At 39.5% G+C, this 12,636-nt stretch overlaps 1 long non-coding RNA gene across 1 annotated transcript; it reads right to left on the bottom strand.

Moving 5' to 3' along the window:
* On the bottom strand, positions 1-2,385 carry LOC147569351 (uncharacterized). The gene is made up of 3 exons (XR_015231251.1): positions 2,180-2,385; positions 1,293-1,358; positions 1-228 (listed from the first exon to the last, which is right to left on the bottom strand). It is a non-coding gene; the product is annotated as an uncharacterized LOC147569351 (long non-coding RNA).
* Between the last annotated feature and the right edge of the window lie 10,251 nt (positions 2,386-12,636).

The following is a 12,636-nucleotide window of genomic DNA, read 5'->3' as shown; positions in this document are numbered from 1 at the left end:
TACAAACGCCTCATAAAACGCCGATACAACTTATAAACAACTCTAAGTTTTACGTATATACATATTAGAGTTTGGTTTCTGTAATAAATACATAACTTTAAAATAACGAAAAGCCAATAAACAAAACCAAAGACAACGACATAACCCTGCTAGCCTCGTCAGACAAGATCACCGGCTAGAATACACACTCCGCCTCGAGGCTACAACCAAGAACCTGCACACTAACAACTGGTAGGGGGTCAGAATACTCACCGACACGAGTTATTCTGGTAGAAGACCAATCCAAAACCCATCACGTTTTCAAAAGTTCCTTTAATAAGTTGTAAACATCATGACAAAGCGAGTTATCAAACCAGTTACCGTATATACTATATACAAAACCATTTTCCTTAATCTAGCAAGCAATAGCAGTGATTAGCTGCCCACCCATGGTGCGCTCCCAATAAGAGGAGAGTACCTCAGGAGAACCTAGAGTGCGTTAGATAGTACCAGCCCATTTATGGCACTAGCTAATGCACTACGTCTCCTCGAGAAAGAGACTTACCCCTAGCCGGTAAGCCCCTCTCCCACTAAGGGACTCCGCAATCATTGAAGAGTTTACCTCATGATACATATATACCTTAAGTATCTAAATACGTTTTTGATCACCGAGTTCGAATAAGAGAGCCGTCCCCCAATACCCATGGAAGGACCTGAACCTCATTCTCTTCGGTACCCTGTCATGCATCTAATGCGATCTTTCAAAATCAGTTTCATTCGTATATCAAAACCAATATTCATATTCAATTCATTATCTTATCAAACACGGAAGTGGAACAACCAAGAGTCATATCGCCACAAAGCAGAGGGATTCCCAATCAATGTCACCTCCCAGACGAGCGGTCAGGAGTACGTCCCTGAGCCTCGAACTGGAGGCACGAGCACCAATGGCCAGCAAGTGAAGCACTCTACTCCCACAGGTCTCATGACTAGTGTCGTCCACCTCACCGGTCTCACACGGATCACAACCGTGTCCACATGTCATCCTACCCTCAATGGCTACGTGCCCGTAGGTTGACATAATCCGCAGTCGGGTACATACAAGAAAATCCCAGTAGTTCACAATCATCGAAAAATCAGTTCGAAAACATTTCTCATATCGCATCAAAATATTTCAAGCATATTTCAGTTCATCACATAAATCGAGTTTCATGCTACCTGAACTCTAGTTATAATGGCGCATATATAACTGTATAATCTAGCATATTCATTATCTATAAAACCATGCTGGATAAAGGATTCAGAACCCCTACCTCAGTCCTTGCTCACCAAAGACCTCCCGCCTACCAGACGACCTTATTCCTCCTCATTCGCATACTCTGAGATAAGGAAGAATAACCAAAACCACCGAATAGAAACATTAGGTTCTAAACGAAGAACCTTGCACGACAAAAACGATAAATAAAACAAAACAATGAAAACTCATAACATAAAAACAAAACGATAACTTTGGAAGACTTCGAACTTAACCGAATTTCGATCGATCTTCTATCTTTCATACCATGCCCAATCGGGGTCGATCAATCACTGTTTGAACTGACTTATAACCTTAACATTTAGTCATTAGATGTATTCCCCAAAATCCAAGTGAATCGCCTTTGAAGTTTGCAAAAATACGAACAGCAAAGCAGAATTTTTTCCTAACTGCGCACTGTTCGGTAAAACAGTCATAATTCTTTCGTCCGATATCGAAATGACTTGTACCATACCTTTTCGGAAAGCTAACAACCTAAGCTACGACTTTCGTGTTTTATGAAAGTACGTACGAGCAACATGTCAATCCCAGATTGGCTCGGACAGTAGGTTTAATTCAGTCCCTCGAGTTGTCGTTCGATCGATAACCTATATCACATAATCTCTCTAAAGTTACTTATACACCAAAATTACTTTATTCCCAACCATATAAACCCTAGAACTATATGAACCATGAAAACCCAAAATTCCATAAACCCCAAACCCTAGAATTTAAGAACAAGCCAATAAAATCATCAAAACCATAATTTCTTACTTGATTTAGTTGTTCTTACTCTACTTGTTCATGATTTCATCGCAACTAATATAAATTCGAAGTAGAAACAAGATTTCATCAACCAAATTCAAAAGAAATTCGGTCTAGAGAGAGAAAGGGAATTTTACTTACCAAATTATCCATAAAGACTAGCTCCAATCACTTCCCAACACTTTAATTCAACAAAAACAAGATATCCTCCTTGAAAATCAACCCAAATCACTTGGTTTTCGACTTTCTTCCACTCAAACCCTAACCCTCTCATGAAAATCGAACAGAGAAAGAATGCAAGAGAAGTCGGTTCTGAGTTTTCCCCCAAATAGCCGAAATTTCAATTAAGTCCCTCCATTTGGCCGTATTGCAAAATACCCCCCAAATTGCACTCTTTGCTGATTTAGCCCCTCTTTTGATTTGACCCAAATGTCAAATAGTCCCTCAACTAACTTTAAAAATATGGGATGTCACATCACCATTCTTCCTTCAGGCTTTAGATGAGGTAGGGCTTTGGATTGGTAGACCGTAGGAACTGGGCCAGGCTAGACGTGTGAATGTTTTGATCATAAACAGAAATCTTAAAAGCACACAAAATTTGTGTTTATGAGCACAAACATCTTCGTTCTTTTACCACCGGATAAGTGATGAAGAGATTGAAGCCTAGAAAATAGTTAGTGATTGAAACCTAAAAATAAAGGGATTAAACTCTTTTTGTTGCTACTAAGGGATCAAACTTGAATGGACAAAAAATAAGAACACAAAAGGCACACCACTTACACATAAACTTCACACCAATTTTGGCTCTGATAGGGCGCCTATAGCCATAATCCGGAGCGCATATAGAACTATAGAAAGAGAAGACAATGAAGGGACACGTCATAAGAAGAAGACCAAATTGCAAGTTTAAATGCGGTTCACGTTCTTCTTTCACCACCTCTCGGCTCTCTCACATGACAAGCGACTGCATCAATCCTCCAAACACCACGTGCGGTTCACGAGTTTTACCTGATTTTATCATCGGGGGCGCCGCTACTACTTCAAACCAATAATGTTCTCTATTTCCCACGTGATTACCATCAACTTTTTGATTTTTTTCTAACTGCTGATTCAAACCGTGACACACCAAACAAATGAAAAGAACCTAATGACTCGAGGGAGTATCACAAATGATGTTCTCTCATTTCTTATAGTTGGATCAATCTAAGATTCTCAAGTTTGCTATCTTAGAACCAAAATGTGCTAGGGTTCAAGTGATTCACCAAGCCACTACGGTGTCAATAAGGAAATGGTCTGTCGCTAGAGGACACATTTAGTGACAACACCACAAGATATCAAAAGTAATCATGAATAACTAAAATCTAGTTAAAACCCCAATTGTCTGCTAGCTTTTTATGTTCATTCAATCTACATAGAGTGAATTAGTCCCTAAGGAACCTCCCAAAGGGTGTGGTCACTCGTCCCGTAATGTTAATGGGGCGGGTTTGAGACGGTTCATCCCCTTCCCAACTCCGTCCCGTTAGTAAACGGGTTTTACCATAACCGTCCCAATAATTAATCGGAGGGGATATTCAATTACCATACCCGCCCCAATTAAAAAATTGCTAAATCACTACCGACCCCCTCAGTTTAATATGAATTGAGTCGGGTCGGGTTCAAACAAAATATTTTGTATTTTGTTTCACAAAAGTTATTTTAGTTTAAAGTAACATAACAATTGTTAACAAAATAGTTAAATTGCTAACATAAGATTAAAGTTTAGAAACATAACCTTAAATAAAACATATATTTAATATATAACATACTAATCGGTTCAGAGCGGGGTTTACTATCTAATACCAAACCCGCCTGGAACCCGATTATTTTTTTCAACTTCATATCAAACCCGAACCGTTTAATAAACGGGTCGGTAAAACCCGTTCCATTAGGGCGCGAATTTGGACAAAAATCCGCCGGTTCGGACCAAATTACCACCCCTACTCGTAAGTACACGAAAGTGGCGAAATTGCTTTGACTACTTAACCATTCATATCTATTGGACCAAATTGGATGATTCCACATCAGAAACAGTAAAATTAATTAAGATCTGGTTAATGAAAAATTTGCATCATTCCACTTGTCAACATCATTGACCAAAATATAAAAGCATATGTGGTTATGTATAGTTATAGATTCTCGGACCAATATAATACTAATACTTCATCAATAAAAGCCCATTACTCCTCAATGTCTCTTAATTAAATATTTCTTCAAACATTTGCTAACTATAATATAATTCAATGTCTCCTTGATAGACATAACAGTCATACCCCTTTCATCGGTTTCCCGGTCTCTAATTCGGATCTCACTATCAATCATCTACTCTTTGCAGACGACTGTATTATTTTTGGTCAAAATTCTCTTGACAACATCCACAATCTCAAGATGATTCTTAAAGAATTTAGTGACGCGTCGGGTCAGATGATAAACTATTCTAAATCCAACATCTTCTTCTCTAAAAACTCGCATCCGAAATTCAAGCGTATGATTATTCGTGAACTTAAGGTTCATCAATCCTCGGCTGGCGACAAATACCTCGGCACTAATCTGTTCATTGGTAAAAACAAAAAATCTATCTTTCAACCCCTTCTCACCCAAATAAAAAACAAACTCGCCAAATGGCAATCGAATCTTCTCTCTCAAGCTGGTCGCTCGGTAGTCATTTCAACTATCGCAGCGGCCGTTCCCCGATACCAAATGCAGTGCTTTGTCATCCCTAAAGGCATATGTAACAGCATTGAGTCCCTCCAAAGGACTTTCTGGTGGGGAAAATCCAAAACTTTCCACACTATCAACTGGTCTACTATTTGCAAACCGAAGAAACTGGGTGGTCTGGGGTTACGCCTCCCGCTTCTTGATAATCAGGCCTTTCTCAGCAAGATAATCTGGCGTATTATCAATAACCCTAATGCTATATGGGTTCGCGTGCTCAAAAGCAAGTACTTCCCCGAAACCCATAAGCCCACCCCCCAAGGCCACTCATTCTTGGCCCTGGAAATCTATTATTAAGCATTATTCTAATATGGAAGGTCTTATTTTCTGGGACATTAATACAGGGACTAACATTAACATTTGGCAAGATTTTTGGATCCCGAACCACCCCCCTCCCATAACTAACCATACGGGGTCTAACTTTAAATGGGTCTCACAACTTATTACTAATAACACTAGGAATTTTCAGATGTTACAGCAATGTTTTAATGATGAGATATGCAGATCTATCCTGAGTATCAACCTCCAAGGTAATCAAGAAGATAAACCGATATGGACATTAACTAAATCAGGTAACTTCTCTATAAAATCAATGTATTACTATTTAAGAACAGAAAGCACGAATGTTATGCAAGACCACTCCGACTGGGTATTTATCTGGAATTTGAATACTATACCACGTGTGAAACTATTCCTATGGAAATGTTGTACCAATAGCTTACCTGTCAAAGCTAAAATTGGCAAATTCATTGGAGACTAATTCTCGTGTATCAACTGTGATGAAAACGAAACTTTAGACCATGTGATGCTTCACTGCACGTTTGCTAAAGCAATATGGTTCAATTATCAAGTGAGAACAGATCAGATTAGCTCGACTAATCAATGGATCAAACAATGGAAAACACTAAATGAGGATATTACCAATCAATACGCCAAGATACTCTGGTTCATTTGGAAAGCTAGATGTGAAAACTGTTTTAACACGAACAAACAAAATCCTCGACAAATAATAGACAAAATTAATAATGTGTCTATCACTCCTCTCAAGATTGAGTCGGCTATCACTAACAAATGCAGGAAATCCACTAAGAAACAAATATGGAGACCTCCATCGACACCATATTTAAAATTGAACGTTGACGCCTCTTTTACCAAAGCTACAGATCCAGCCGGAATAGGATGTATTATCAGAGATGAAGAGTCAAAATTCATTATAGCAGCAGCAAACTCGGTGCGATGCCAAAACGCGGAAGAGTGTGAAGGAATAGCTATCCTCTCAAGTATACAATGGGCATTACAATTAAACATTACTCACGCTCATATAGAAAGTGATAATCAAGCTCTTGTCAATTTCATCAATGGTCAAAATATAGGACTACACTGGCAATCCTTAAAGATTATACAACAAATTAGATCCCTTATAGACAATTTCGAAGGAATCATGTTCACCTGTGTATCGAGGGATTGCAATGCTCCAGCTGATGCGATTGCGAAATGGGGAAGAAGAAATGAAGACAGAAAAGTGTGGAATTTTGTACCTTCTTTTGTTTCGGCTTTACTTTAGTTGTTTGATTTGTATTTTGTACTCTCGTTTTTCTTTAATGCAATGTTCTCTCATCAAAAAAAAAAAAACTATAATATAATTGATTTCCTTACTCAATAATATCCTTTGGATAGTTCAACAAAAAAAAAAAAAAAAAATAATATCCTTTGGACCACCCAAAAGAAAAGTCTCATAGACAGCACTACTTCCACATGATCAACCATTGTGGTCAAACGAAGTGGTCCAAACTCCAAATTGCCCCCCAATCAGCTGCAAATTCATAGACAATTTTGAATATTTTTTTGATTTCTCATTCTATATTTAGTAAATCATTGTATTGTCGGAATAAAAATGAACACCTCCGATACTATATCTAGAAGTATTGCTTAAAAAATGAGTATTTTAGTAGTTGACTTAAGTTTGAGCTCAAGAAGAAATCATGCCAGAGGTACGTACCATTTAAAGACCCATCATTTGTTGGTGTGCGGAGAAAAATTTGTGGTCGTGACTAGTAGTATTACCTCACGACCTAGACTTGTTCATGTAATGAATGAATCCCTAGCTATGTGTGTTATTTTTTTTTCTTTTTTGAGAAATCTACTCTCTTTAATTTAAATTCAATAATTATAGATTCTACTTTATCTAGAAACCGAACCTAAGACCTCTAGAGTTTTGAAGTTTATGTCAACACTGTCAACCATTTGGGCAATCAAGTGTTGACATTTGTAATTTATCACTACGTCTCAATAATAGACTTATTTCTTGTCTTGCAACTGTAACAAACCTCATTGATTCTTCTATGAATAGTATGTGTAATATGTAAGGTTCGACTAATGTACAATTAAAACTATCATTCAAAGCGAAGCAGGAAGATTTATTGGTCTCTTTTTAAAATGGTTCATGTTCATGACCACAATATTAGATTATATGGTCCTTGTGTGGTTACACTGGGATCATGAATACAAATATAAATTTTGTACTTCCTCGTTGACTAGACTTGTGTGGGTATCGTTTTTCTTTTCCTTTTTTTTTTGAAAATGTAGTTACCGTCTTCACATGTTCGACTAATTACTTGGTACTCGTTCTACACGTTTAGAAGTCGAAAATTACACTTTTATTTTACCATTATCCCCAATGAACCATTCCAATGGTACCTGTGCAGAAGGGTTGCATTTCTTGATGGTGCACAAAAGAATCTCCCCTTTGAGCTCGTCATAGAAAAACGTTTTTAAAAATGGCTATACATGTATCAATATATTGAAAAGATCTAGAAATGACCGCAAAATCATTATTAACATGCTTGGAAACTAGTAATGATATTCTCCGACAGGACAGTGGGACAAAACTACCACAACAAACAATAGTGATATTTTGTCCAACTCCCAGAAATTCAACCTTCTTAAGTAGACGGTCAGAGAGAGAAACTGGTCTCACTCTGTTCTTTAAAGTACTATAATATTTGTGTCTTGAACCCAGACTCGAACTCTCGAAGGGTGGAAACCAAGAGTATGGCATAAAACCATAAATTGATCTCACATCTTTCTCTATCTCCTATCTGTCTCACAAGTTAGTTGAGATTTTGTCGCCTTGAGGGTCAAACATAACATCACTATTGTTGAGAAAATTAACCACTCCTTATAGGTGATCAGTCTACTTAGAGTTTTTCTCTAATGCGGAAAACCAGGATCTTGGATGAAATGGTGAATAAATCAAACATAACCACGAAGCAAATAAAGAATAATGACACACAAGATTTATAGAGGTTCGGAGCAAGTCCTACGTCCTCTTTCAGCCGCACCAAGCAAATCCACTAAGAATATGAAGTTACAACTTACCCGAGTTACCGTACACAAAGTCTAGTGTACTCCCCGGTTACAATTCTCACTACAACTCTCACCCTCACACACTTATACAACTCTCTGTTGATCTCAAACTCTCTTTCACTCTCTCACTTATACAAAGGAGAATTCACTTGAGATTGGATACAGAACTTGTGAATGAGTATGGCTATTTATAGCCTTCATTCACCACCCGTAAGATCAACCAACAATAAATGCTTGCCCCATTTTTTCTCCACCCATTAATGTCAAGTTTCATTTTTTCTTCCTTGAAACAAGGATGGCAGGACATAGGGTATGCTAACAATGCACAGGAGTTGCATTTGTTGACTTTTATAGTCACATCAATTTTACCTATTTGGCCCCACCATATGACAATCTCCCACTTGGGGTCAAATAAACCTGTGACTTAGAGTTGTAGAATATTCACCTTCATCTTTCAACTTGGATTGGTGCTAACACAACCTTCTTGATGCGGCTATCCGACTCTCTCAGACCGAGAGACCTACTGAAGCCTTGCAGAGCTTCAGCTTCTCAATTGTGACCCCTTTGGTAAACATGTCTGCTGGATTCTTCGAACCAATAATCTTTTCCAGTAGTAGCTCACCATCTTCCAGAAGCGACCGAATGAAATGGTAACGAATATCTATATGCTTTGTCCTCGCATGATAGGCTGAGTTCTTGGCAAGATGAATAGCACTCTGACTATCACTGTACAAAATACTATTCTTCTTCTCGTGCCCCAACTCTGCTAATAAACCTTTCAACCATATCATCTCCTTGCTTGCTTCTGTCACTGCTACATACTCTGCTTCAGTTGTTGACAATGTTACCAGCTTCTGTAACCGTGAGTTCCAACTCACTGCAGTCGATCCCAAGGTATAAACATACCCTGTCGTACTTCGCCTTTTATCAAGGTCACCTGCGAAGTCTGCATCTACATATCCATTTAAAACAGAATTTCCCCGTCCATAGCATAAAGGTACATCAGTGGAACCTCTCAAGTACCTGAGAATCCACTTCACCGCTTCCCAGTGTTGCTTACCAGAATTGCTGGAATACCTGCTCACTACTCCCACTGCATGGGCAATATCTGGTCTTGTGCACACCATAGCGTACATAAGACTCCCAATGGCTGATGCATATGGCACACCTGCCATAAATTCTTTTTCCACATCTGTCACAGGACTCTGCAACTTGGAAAGCTTGAAATGACTTCCAAGTGGCATACCGACTGGTTTCGCACCCTCCATATTGAACCTTTTCAGAACCCGTTCAATATATTCAGCTTGACTGAGCATAAGTATACCCTTAGACTTGTCCCTGCTGATTCTCATGCCAAGAATTTGTCGAGCTTCACCAAGATCTTTCATGGCAAATTCACCTGCCAACTGACCCTTCAAGTTCTTGATTTCCTGTAGAGATGTTCCAGCCACTAACATATCATCAACATATAGTAACAAAATGATGTAACCAGAATCAAACCTTCGAACATAGCAACAATGATCTGCGTTACATCTTGAGTAGTTGTTCCTGAGCATGAAGTTATCGAACTTCTTGTACCATTGCCTCGGGGCCTGTTTTAAACCATACAAGCTCTTTTGAAGCTTGCATACCATCTCCTCCTTCCCTTCTATAACTAATCCAGCTGGCTGCTTCATGTAAATTTCTTCATCAAGGTCTCCATGAAGAAATGCTGTCTTTACATCTAGCTGTTCAAGGAAGAGATTTTCTGAAGCCACTAACCCGAGTACCACTCTTATTGTTGTCATCTTCACAACTGGGGAGAATATTTCATTGTAGTCGATACCTGGTTTCTGCTGAAACCCCTTCACTACTAATCTCGCTTTGTAGCGAATGTCACCATTTGCTTCAGACTTTCTCCGATAAACCCACTTGTTCTCCAATGCCTTCTTACCTCTTGGTAATTTTGCCAACACCCATGTGTTGTTCTGCACAAGTGAATCCATCTCGTCTTTCATGGCAAACTCCCACTTGCTTGAGTCCTCGTCCTGTAGTGCTTCATCAAAATGTTCTGGCTCACCATCATCTGTCAGTAACAAATGATCCATCACATTAGCATATTTTGGATTCGGCTTTGGTACACGTGATGATCTCCTTGGGACGAACACCGTAGATGTCTCGGTCTGAACACCTGACTGGTCTTGTGGAGCTGGGGAAGAAACTCCCACTGCTTGTGGAGTGTCTCCCTATTGCATCTGAGATTCCTCTTCACCTGGAGTCTCTGCTTCTTCCACCACTTTACTTGTCATCCCTGTAGTATCACCCATGTCAACATATTTTTCTTTGTCGACTTGAGTAATTGATCCTTCACCTATGACCCGTGTTGCATCCTTGTCCTTGTATAATACATCTTCATTGAAGGTTACATCCCTGCTCCGGATTGCCTTGTGACTTTCATAGTCCCACAATTTATATCCAAATGCATCACCTCCATAACCAATGAAAATGCATTTCTTTGCCTGTGGCCCTATCTTTTTCCTTTCTGTAGGATTAAGATGAACATAAGCAACACATCCGAAAACTTTCAGATACGAGAGGTTTACCTTTTTGCCGGTCCAAACCTCTTCTGGAATCCTCATATCTAATGGACTGCTGGGTGTCCGATTGATTAAACAAGCAGCCGTTTCTAAAGCTTGTGCCCAAAAAGCTTCAGGCAACCCGCATTGCAGTCTCATGCACCTTGCTCGTGCATTTAGCGTCCAATTCATACGCTCAGCTACTCCATTCTCTTGTGGTGTCCCTGGGAGCGTCCTCTCCATACGTATCCCATTAGTAGCACAGAGCTGTAAGAATTCCTTCTTGTCATACTCACCACCATTATCCGACCTTATACATTTTAGCTTCAGACCAGTTTCTGTTTCAACCAATGCCTTCCATTTCTGAAATGCATCATACACATCAGATTTATGTTTCAGAAAATAAATCCATACCTTTCTCGAGTGGTCATCGATGAAGGTAACAAAGTATTGAGCACCACCATGAGAAGAGACATCAGCTGGTCCCCATACATCTGTATGAACCAAGTCCAACTTTTCTTTTCTTAAGCTTCTGCCGCCTCTGTTGAAACTCACCCGCTTTTGCTTTCCCAGAACACATTCTTCACAAAAGCCCATTTCTACAGATTTTACTTCCGGCAAATGACCCGCCGAATGCAGAATCTTCATGTTCTTCTCACTCATATGTCCCAACCTTTTGTGCCATAGTCTGACATCTTCAACACTGCTAGCCACTGCTAGAGTAGGTCTTTCTGAAGCTCGGTAGAGAGTGCCATTTCGAAGTCCTCGAGCTAATACCATAGCTCCTTTGGTCACTTTCCAATTTGTCTTAGAAAAGTGAACCTCACAGTCGTCGTCACAAACTTGGCCCACAGAAACCAAGTTCCTCGTCAAATTTGGAACATGTCGCACATCTTTCAGCTTCCACGTCGAACCATTGACTTTCACGTTCACATCACCTACACCGATGATATCACATGCTTCACCATCACCAAGGAAGACTTGGCCAAAGTTCCATTCCTTGTAAGAGGTCATGATCCCCTTATTTCCTGTAGCATGGAAAGAAGCTCCTGAGTCTACTATCCAAGACTCGTTCATACCGTCCTCGGAGAGTAATAGGAAACTCTCAGTGATCACATTGTTGTCATTAACAATGAAGACTGCATCGTCCTCTGCAGCTGCAACTACATGGACCTCTTGATCACCCATGTTTCCCGTATTGTTAGCACCCTTTCTTTCTGGACAGTCTTTCTTCATGTGCCCTTCTTTATTACATGTCCAACACACACCTCTAGGCCTGGATTTCGATCTTCCCCTAGATTTGCCTCTAAATTTACCTTTAGATTTATCTGAATTTTTAGTAAAATTCCTGCCTCTATCATATTGCATGCTTAAGACGGATCCTGAAGAAGAGCTAGAAGCGGTGTAGCCTCGTTCTAGTCTCCTCTCTTCTTCACCGAGTATCATAGCCGTTACATTTTCTAGCATTAATTTCTCACTACCCGCTGAGTTGCTTATAGACGTCACAGCCGTATCCCAACTCGACGGTAATGATGATAACAACCTTAATGCTTTAACCTCATCCGAAAATGTAATGTCAACCTTAGAAAGTTGGGAGATAATTGATTTAAACTTTCCAAGGTGAGCAGATACTGTCTCGCCTTCATTCATTTTTAAATTAAATAATTGTTCACACAACATAATTTTACCTGAGGCTGACGACTTCTGATAGAGTCTCTCCAAAGTGTCCATTAAGTCCTTTGTTGTAGATATTTCTTCGACATTGTTGTAAACTTCCTCCGTAAGACACCTACGGATCACGCCAACACACTTGCGGTCAAGAATAGCCCATTCTTCATCATCGAGTTTACCCTTCTTATCCACTCCATGTAATGGAGCATGAAGATCTCTCTCATATAAATAATCCTCCATCTGTGATTTCCAATA

The sequence above is a fragment of the Eschscholzia californica genome, unplaced genomic scaffold, assembly GCF_041429995.1.
Source record: "Eschscholzia californica isolate CP2 unplaced genomic scaffold, dmEscCali1.0.p SCAF_1, whole genome shotgun sequence".
In the NCBI taxonomy this organism is placed as follows: Eukaryota; Viridiplantae; Streptophyta; class Magnoliopsida; order Ranunculales; family Papaveraceae; genus Eschscholzia; species Eschscholzia californica.
This window is presented reverse-complemented; position numbering and strand designations above follow the sequence as displayed.